Here is a 7,621-nt window from a genome sequence, read left to right as displayed (position 1 = left end):
TCATTACTGGGGGAGTAGAATCAAGTGTTACAATATCTGTTGGGGTTGGGAGCTTACTTGGGTTGTATAATTTTACGGGATGGGGAAATGGGGTACGGGTTAAAATAATTGGAGTCCACAACTTTTTTAACCCAAAAAGTGTCAAAAGGCACCAAAATATCCCCAAAAAAAAAAGTGACCGAAGTAACCTTTGCGCACTAATTTAGTGCGCAATAGGACCAAACTGCAATTTTGCAGATTTTCCTTATTGTGCACTAAATTAGTGCGCAAAGGCTAGTTTTTTTTTTCCACACAATTTTAAAGCTCTCAAATTCACCTTTTTTCATACTTTGATGCAAGATTAGTCATGTTTCAAAACTCCGAAATATTAATATTTTATATAGAACTTGATATCTTTTTTTGCGCACAATAATGTCGGCTCATTACATCAAGTTTACCTAAACATTTGGATCGTCGTTTTAGGGGTTGTAAAGTGCCAGAAGTAAGTTTTGTTTGTCTGAATCTTGTTATGTTTAGGTTTAAGTCTTTTACTTAAATGTTTTATTATTTAGTCAAGACATTACTTTATTTCGAATGTACAAATAAAAATATTATATTCAAAAATAATTCATCCAATATGAGAGGTTCAAAATAATTCATTGCAATAACCAAATAATAAATCATTATTTACAATAACAAAATATTTTAACAATACATCAAGTACGGGAGGCTCTTCTACTACAAGACGTACTTGCACCACCACGGCCTCATAGGCTACACAAACGCTTATCATGGCCAAACTTCTTACACGTCGAGCACCTTCGAGAGTATGTCCTCTTCGGAACATCCATTTGATTGGGAAATCGAGTTCGTGCACTAACCCGAATTTTACGGATATACTCCTTGTTAGCAACCATTGAAAATGGCTCGTTTGGCCAATAAGCTTGATCACAAGTGGGTAGAAGCGGACGGTATATGCTTTAACATAACTTTTGATGCTGTATTCCTATGCCACATAACTTGTTACCGTTTTTCCCATTGCCTCGAAAACTTGACGGCATGAGAACACGGCATGTGGCATGTTTGCTACTTACCACAACTGCACGTTCTTGTGCCCTCATAAACGGTATGTATGTTTCCTCCCCTACCCTGATACTAACCTGTTCTGACTTCATACATACGTTTAGTCAAGCTATACTCGGTCATCTTGTGCAGCTGACTTTTTTGCCTGTGATGATCTATCATTTTGAAAGGTTTTGGCATCCATCTCCAATCCTCGGCTAATATGGCTCTGGCTTGCTTGGTTCTTGTTACAAACCGCTCCATAACTTGCATGAATGTAATTCTTACCATTGCAGTAATGGGTAGTCCCCGAGCAGATTTTAGCAAACCATTGAATGACTCCGAGCTGTTTGTGGTGAGCATCCCCCATCTTCTGCCTTCATCAGCATGTAATGTCCATTTTTCAACTTCGATTTTCTTCAACCAAGTACTCACTGCCTTGATCGTCTCCATCCTCGCAAGCCATTTTTTTTTGTTGATGCTCCATCGCAGCCACCCACATCAATTTGTTGAGTGTGCCATTTTCAAACTTCGTTTGAAAATTTTCCTTGATGTGCCTTAAACAATAGCGATGGCAAGCAAAGGGAGGCTGCCACCCCTCCAAAGTAGACATATAGTGCTTTATGCCTTGATGTCATTCAGATAGCATGCATATGCCCATACGATCCTTAATAATATGATGCCTCAAATGTGTCAAAAACATCCCCCATGTGTCGTTGCTCTTGTTAGCGGCAATTGCGAAAGCAAGAGGGAATATCGACCCATTGGCATCCATTCCTACTGCAATCAACAACTTGATGTTGCATGCACCATATACATGTGTGCCATCTATGGATATGACTGGCTGGCAGTGACCAAAATCATCAATAGATGGTTTGAATGCCCAAAAGACATAGTTGAAAATTGTATCGCCCAGAAGCCTCCACTCTATAATAGTTCCTGCATTGAATTTTTGTCGAGCTGTCATATACCTCGGCAACGTCTTGAAAGAGCCCTCCCAATTTCCATAAATCATCTCAAACGCATGCCTACGCCAAAGATATCCTTTTCTCTTGCTTATTGCTTTTTAATATGCCATCTTGACATTTCTAATGCAATCTTTGATGGGGATCCTACACAAGTTTAAACAAACAACAATTAGCAATGACAATTTAATTGATGTAAGAATAATAATGAACTAGGTCGAATAGGTTATCTTGGGGTTTCAGCAACGTCTTTAAGTAGCACTTGAGCAATCATATTTATACCAAAATTAAAATGATCCGCTCGATTCTGTCCCATATCACAAATGTGACGTTTGTGGAATTTTGTGATAACCCACGTGCCATCGGGCTTTTCAATTCCCCGAAGCATCGATTGACAGCCTTGATATTGTCGTCTACAAACTAGTCTCCATATTTTTCTGGTTGAATCATCAACCCTATACTCCCTAATTTCCTTGTAACAATAAATTTTTACTTCCCTTTACAATGCCTTTTTTTATCCGAACACCATCCCTTTTTCAAGGTAGTAATCATCTTTTATAAGATCGGCCGGTTCTTTCCACATTTTTTGACGACATTGATCATCTTCTCTGGTGAAGACAAAGGCATCAGCCCGACCTTGAAGATTGTCTAGATATGGAATATTGTCAGAATGCCACTGCATTGGGCTTTCGGGAGGGCTTTCGGAAGTTAGGTTTTCCAGTAGCGGACTTTGCATCAATACTATTAAATTTGTTTGCTGCCCACCAGATTGAACTTTGACCTCTTCGTCGTCATCATCATCAGCAGTTACTTCTGCATTATTCGGTTCGCTATCACTTGATGATATCTCACAATAATTTGGACAATCATCACCACCTAAGAAAGGCCTGTTCCTACACGAAAAGTAACATATTTTAAATACCAACATCAAATATATATGGATTATTTAATATCAAGATGATGAACCTACCGATATTGATCTATATTGACATGGTTTGGAGAAAGATCATCTCCACCGAACTAAGTGGATTGCCCAAAATCATCATTTGGTATCACTGGCGAGTTTTGTGAATAATTTTCAACACCACCGAATTGATATTTTTGCCCAATATTACTCATATCAGGTGTGTAACCCCTACAAAGATACCAAAAATGCATACTTACCAATAAATAAAATAAACACGTGCTACTACACAAAATAATAATTTTAAAATGGATATTTACCAATTTTCAGTGTTTGTTTGATTAAATTGCTGGCTTAGAGTTTTCAGCGAAACTTGACCAATCAAAATGTGTGTGTATAAGAACTAAAGTCCCCATAAGTGTTATCATGAGTAGGCTGGACTTGAGGGACTTCTTCAGGTATCTTTTCTACATAGATTTCAAGAACATAAATGGCGACTAAATCCCTATAGTCTTCAGGCGCCCTCAAAGAGTCATCTTCATTGATATTCCATACACCATAAAGCACTAAGCCTTGTGGAACGGTGTTTGGATATCTGCCAGTTACAGATAATCCATACTCTGTGGGATCAGTTTTCATTTTTTTATGTAGGTAAGTAACTAATGTTTTGTAATTTAAGGTTGTTGGAAACTTTACATGGGCTTTTGGTTTGATACTATAACGAACGGTATTATTGTCATCAAATATAACTTCATCCCAAAATAGAGAAACCCTAACGGTTGAGGAAGGAGAAGACATATTTCTTTGAAGTTTGAGTTTTTTCAAGAACTTAAAAGACTTAAACTTATGAAATGGATGAGTTTTTACCTCATCCAACATTCATATTAAATAGGCAAAATATGAGAGCAGAAGTGAATATTTAAAAAACGTGGGAACCCTATTGCGCATGAAAATGTAACGCAATAGGATAAGATTTTTCAAATAATGCAGCATGGTGTTGTTAAATCAAGCATAGTGTGTCATAAAAAGTGGTCAAATAATGTAGCATTGTGTTGTCACATCAAGCATAGTGTGTCATAAAAAGCGGACAAGCATCTATGGCTGATATATTGCTCATTTAAATGTTGCGCAATACAAGTTTGTGTCATAAAAGCGGTCAAATAATGCAGCATTGTGTTGTCACATCAAGCATAGTGTGTCATAAAAAAGCAGTCAAACAATGCAACATTGTGTTGTCACATCAAGCGGTCAAATAATGTGTCATCTATGGCTGATATATTGCGCATTTAAATGTCGTGCAATACAATAATGTGTCATCTAATCACCACGACGAGGCTGGTCCCTCTTTTAGTACAATAATGTGTCATCTATGGCTGATATAGTGCGCATTTAAACGTTGTACAATACAAGTTTGTGTCATAAAAAGCGGTCAAATAATGCAGCATTGTGTTGTCATATCAAGTATAGTGTGTCATAAAAAGCCTTCAAATAATGCAGCATTGTGTTTTCACATCAAGCATAGTGTATCATAAAAAGCGTTCAAATAATGTAGCATTGTGTTGTCACATCAAGCGGTCAAATAATGTGTCATCTATGGCTGATATATTGCGCATTTAAATGTTGCGCAATACAAGTTTGTGTCATAAAAAGCGGTCAAATAATGCAGCATTGTGTTGTCACATCAAGTGGTCAAATAATGTGTCATAATGACCACCCCCGAGGGTACTTGGGGGTTTCCATCTATATAAGTAGCCTTTCATTTGTTATTACACTACAAAATTTTCAATGTCGAGTAGTAGAAATGTAGATTGGTCTTTATTCCTTCCAAAGGATTCGAATAGCAGTGGTGATGATAGTTCAAATCATAGCAGCTATTCTAGTGAATCAAGTTTTCTTAATAACAATGATTTCAAACTAGACGATATGAAACCCCACCTTATTATAGAGCCTAATGATGATTTTTGCAGCATAAAATATTTAGATCCACGAGAATGTTTTTGCAGGTTACGCCGAGAATGGGCACATCGGCATGCCGAATCAGAACGTCTTGTTCATGAATTAGAAAATCTCAACGCTCAAATCCCAACAAGGTACTCAATAACCATGCCTCGAATAGGTCCAGAAACTTGCGAGCTTGCCGTACAAAGGATTAGGAAAGTAAACAACAGAATGCTAGCAAGACGTTGTAGATTTTACATGCTAAAGTTGGCCGAAGAACAAGCATCATCAACAAGTAGAGAATTAACATCTACAAAAAAAAGATATATCTTAAGAAATCCAAAATATTGTTCTGATGACGATATTGTGGACTTCTATTCCGATGATGATTACGGGTTATTTTGGTTCACTCTCTTAGATTTTGGGTAATTTAAGTTTCGGACTAGTGCGGTTACTTTTTATTTTTAGTTTATGATGAAGTCACCAATTTGAATATTTTTAGTATGTTTTAAATTTTCTTTGATTGTTATAGTCTATTATTAATTTAAATTATCTTCTTAAAACAAAGTACATAAAAATAATAAACAACAGAAACAAAGTACATAAAAATAACAAAATACATAGAAAAACAAATTACATAGAAGTATTAAACTTAATAAACAAAATACATAGAAATAATAAACAACAACATAGCACAAATAGTCTTCCAAAATTTCAGTTTTTTTTTTCAAAGCATTTTTCTTGTATTGAGTTTCTCTAAGGTTGGCCTTGAGAAAACTTTGTAAAAACACTTACTTCGGGCACTTTACAATGCCAAAAACGACGCCTCGGATTATCTTCGGTCCTTGATGTTTTTAGCTTACAGTAACGATCACATTCACAAACATCGGGTTCTATAGCAAAGTTTGACGTTTCAGAGCTTTAAGACATGATTTAGGGGGGCTAAAGTATGTTGAAAGAGTGAAAATGAAGGAGGTGAAGAAGAGTAGCTTGGAAAATGAAGCTGGGCGGGATTTTATTGAACCTATATTGTGCACTAATTTAGTGCGCAATAGGGCAAAACTGCAATTTTGCAGTTTTGCCCTATTGCACACTAAATTAGTGCGTAAAGGTTACTTCGGCCCTTTTTTTTAGTGGGTATTTTGGTGCCTTTTGATACTTTTTGGGTTAAAAAAGTTGCGGACTCAAAATAATTGGGGTTGGGAGCTTACGTACAGCCTACATGGATCTGACGTGACTAATTTTTTTGTGTTGTGGAGTCCAAGTCAAACTTTCATCCATATAAGGGCAAATTTGTGAAGTATCCTAACGGAGAGGGAAAATTTAATTCCTAACTTTGAAGAAAATAAATTTGAATTATAAATCATACTTGGAGGGTAAATTTGACCCTTTTCCCCTTCCGTTATACTTTCGGTCCAAATATACCCTCCTCTTATACTTTGACACTGATATACCCTTCTTTTTTAATGGAATGACACGTGTTAGCTCAGAAATAAAAAGACTCACCCCAATTTTTTTACCCACTACTCGATTCAATTTCATTACCCGACCCAGTTACAAAGCAAGGAAATTCACGTCCATCTTCAACTACCACGTCAGCGCCGTTGGCCTTGGCCCCAACAGTCATCTCTTCATCGGGATTCAGTACAATACCCCTTGTATGGAACTCAAGCAAATCAAAAATGAAATGAAGGGCACAAAACTGGAAAAAGAAATCAACGGCGAAAAAGGGACGACCGTCGGAGACGAAGTCTATGGTGCCGACGTGATAGTTGGAGATGGGTGTCAATATTTTTGCTTCCTAATAATTGCAGGGGAAGAAAAATCCTGTTATTAACTGCCAATCGGTGAAGGCATTCCACAGATCAAGTGAAACATGAAAAAGAGATGAAAGTTGACAGGTAAATATTGGTTTACTTGAGCAGTGAAAGGTCTTCCGCTTATCCAGTTGTCAACAAATTGATAACTGTTCTCTGTGGTTATAATTAGTTCGTTTATTGTTGTAAATGAATGACTGAATACTTCATTATATGTGATGCATCATAACCTTATTAAATTTCTTAAAACTGATGGTGTTAAGTTCTTCATAATATGAATGATTGAATACTTCATTATATGTAATGCATCATAACCTTATTAAATTTCTTAAAACTGATGGTGTTAAGTTCTTCATAATACAAACTCTAGTTCATTAATGGCAATTATATTATGAGGCTACCACCAACAGAACTACAAGAGGAGCCGAGGAGGGACCACAGGGGTGGCTCCAACAACAGTGGCACCAACTATAATTACTGTTGTAGCCTTGTTATAGGCTTAGATTATATCGAAACGTTTTTTCGGTTTCACATCTTCACGTTGAAGGTACAATATTTGATTTTTGGATGGTTTTGACAATTATAATACCCCAACTTCATAGATACTTATATCTATGAAGGTGGATTGTATTTCTATATAGAAGACCTTATTTCAGCTCATTTTGAAGTTCCTCCAATGATCTATAAATGTGATTTATAGTTAGAGATTTTTACCTGTTTGATAGACCGTGGAGGTTTGTTAAGGTCCACTATCATTGTGGTCTTATATTCTTGTGGCCCATGATTAAAATGGTTTGCAGGTAGGCATTGGGACAATATTTTGGCTGGAAATTGAAAAACAAACCGTATTTGAAATTGAAGCTGGAAAAACGTTGGTGTTTAGATATTAATTTTACTTGAAAGATTTTGAAGTTTTATGAGTAAAAACCTTTTTCACTTGGAATACTTCTCAAACA

Source organism: Lycium barbarum, chromosome 7, assembly GCF_019175385.1.
Source record: "Lycium barbarum isolate Lr01 chromosome 7, ASM1917538v2, whole genome shotgun sequence".
In the NCBI taxonomy this organism is placed as follows: Eukaryota; Viridiplantae; Streptophyta; class Magnoliopsida; order Solanales; family Solanaceae; genus Lycium; species Lycium barbarum.
This window is presented reverse-complemented; position numbering follows the sequence as displayed.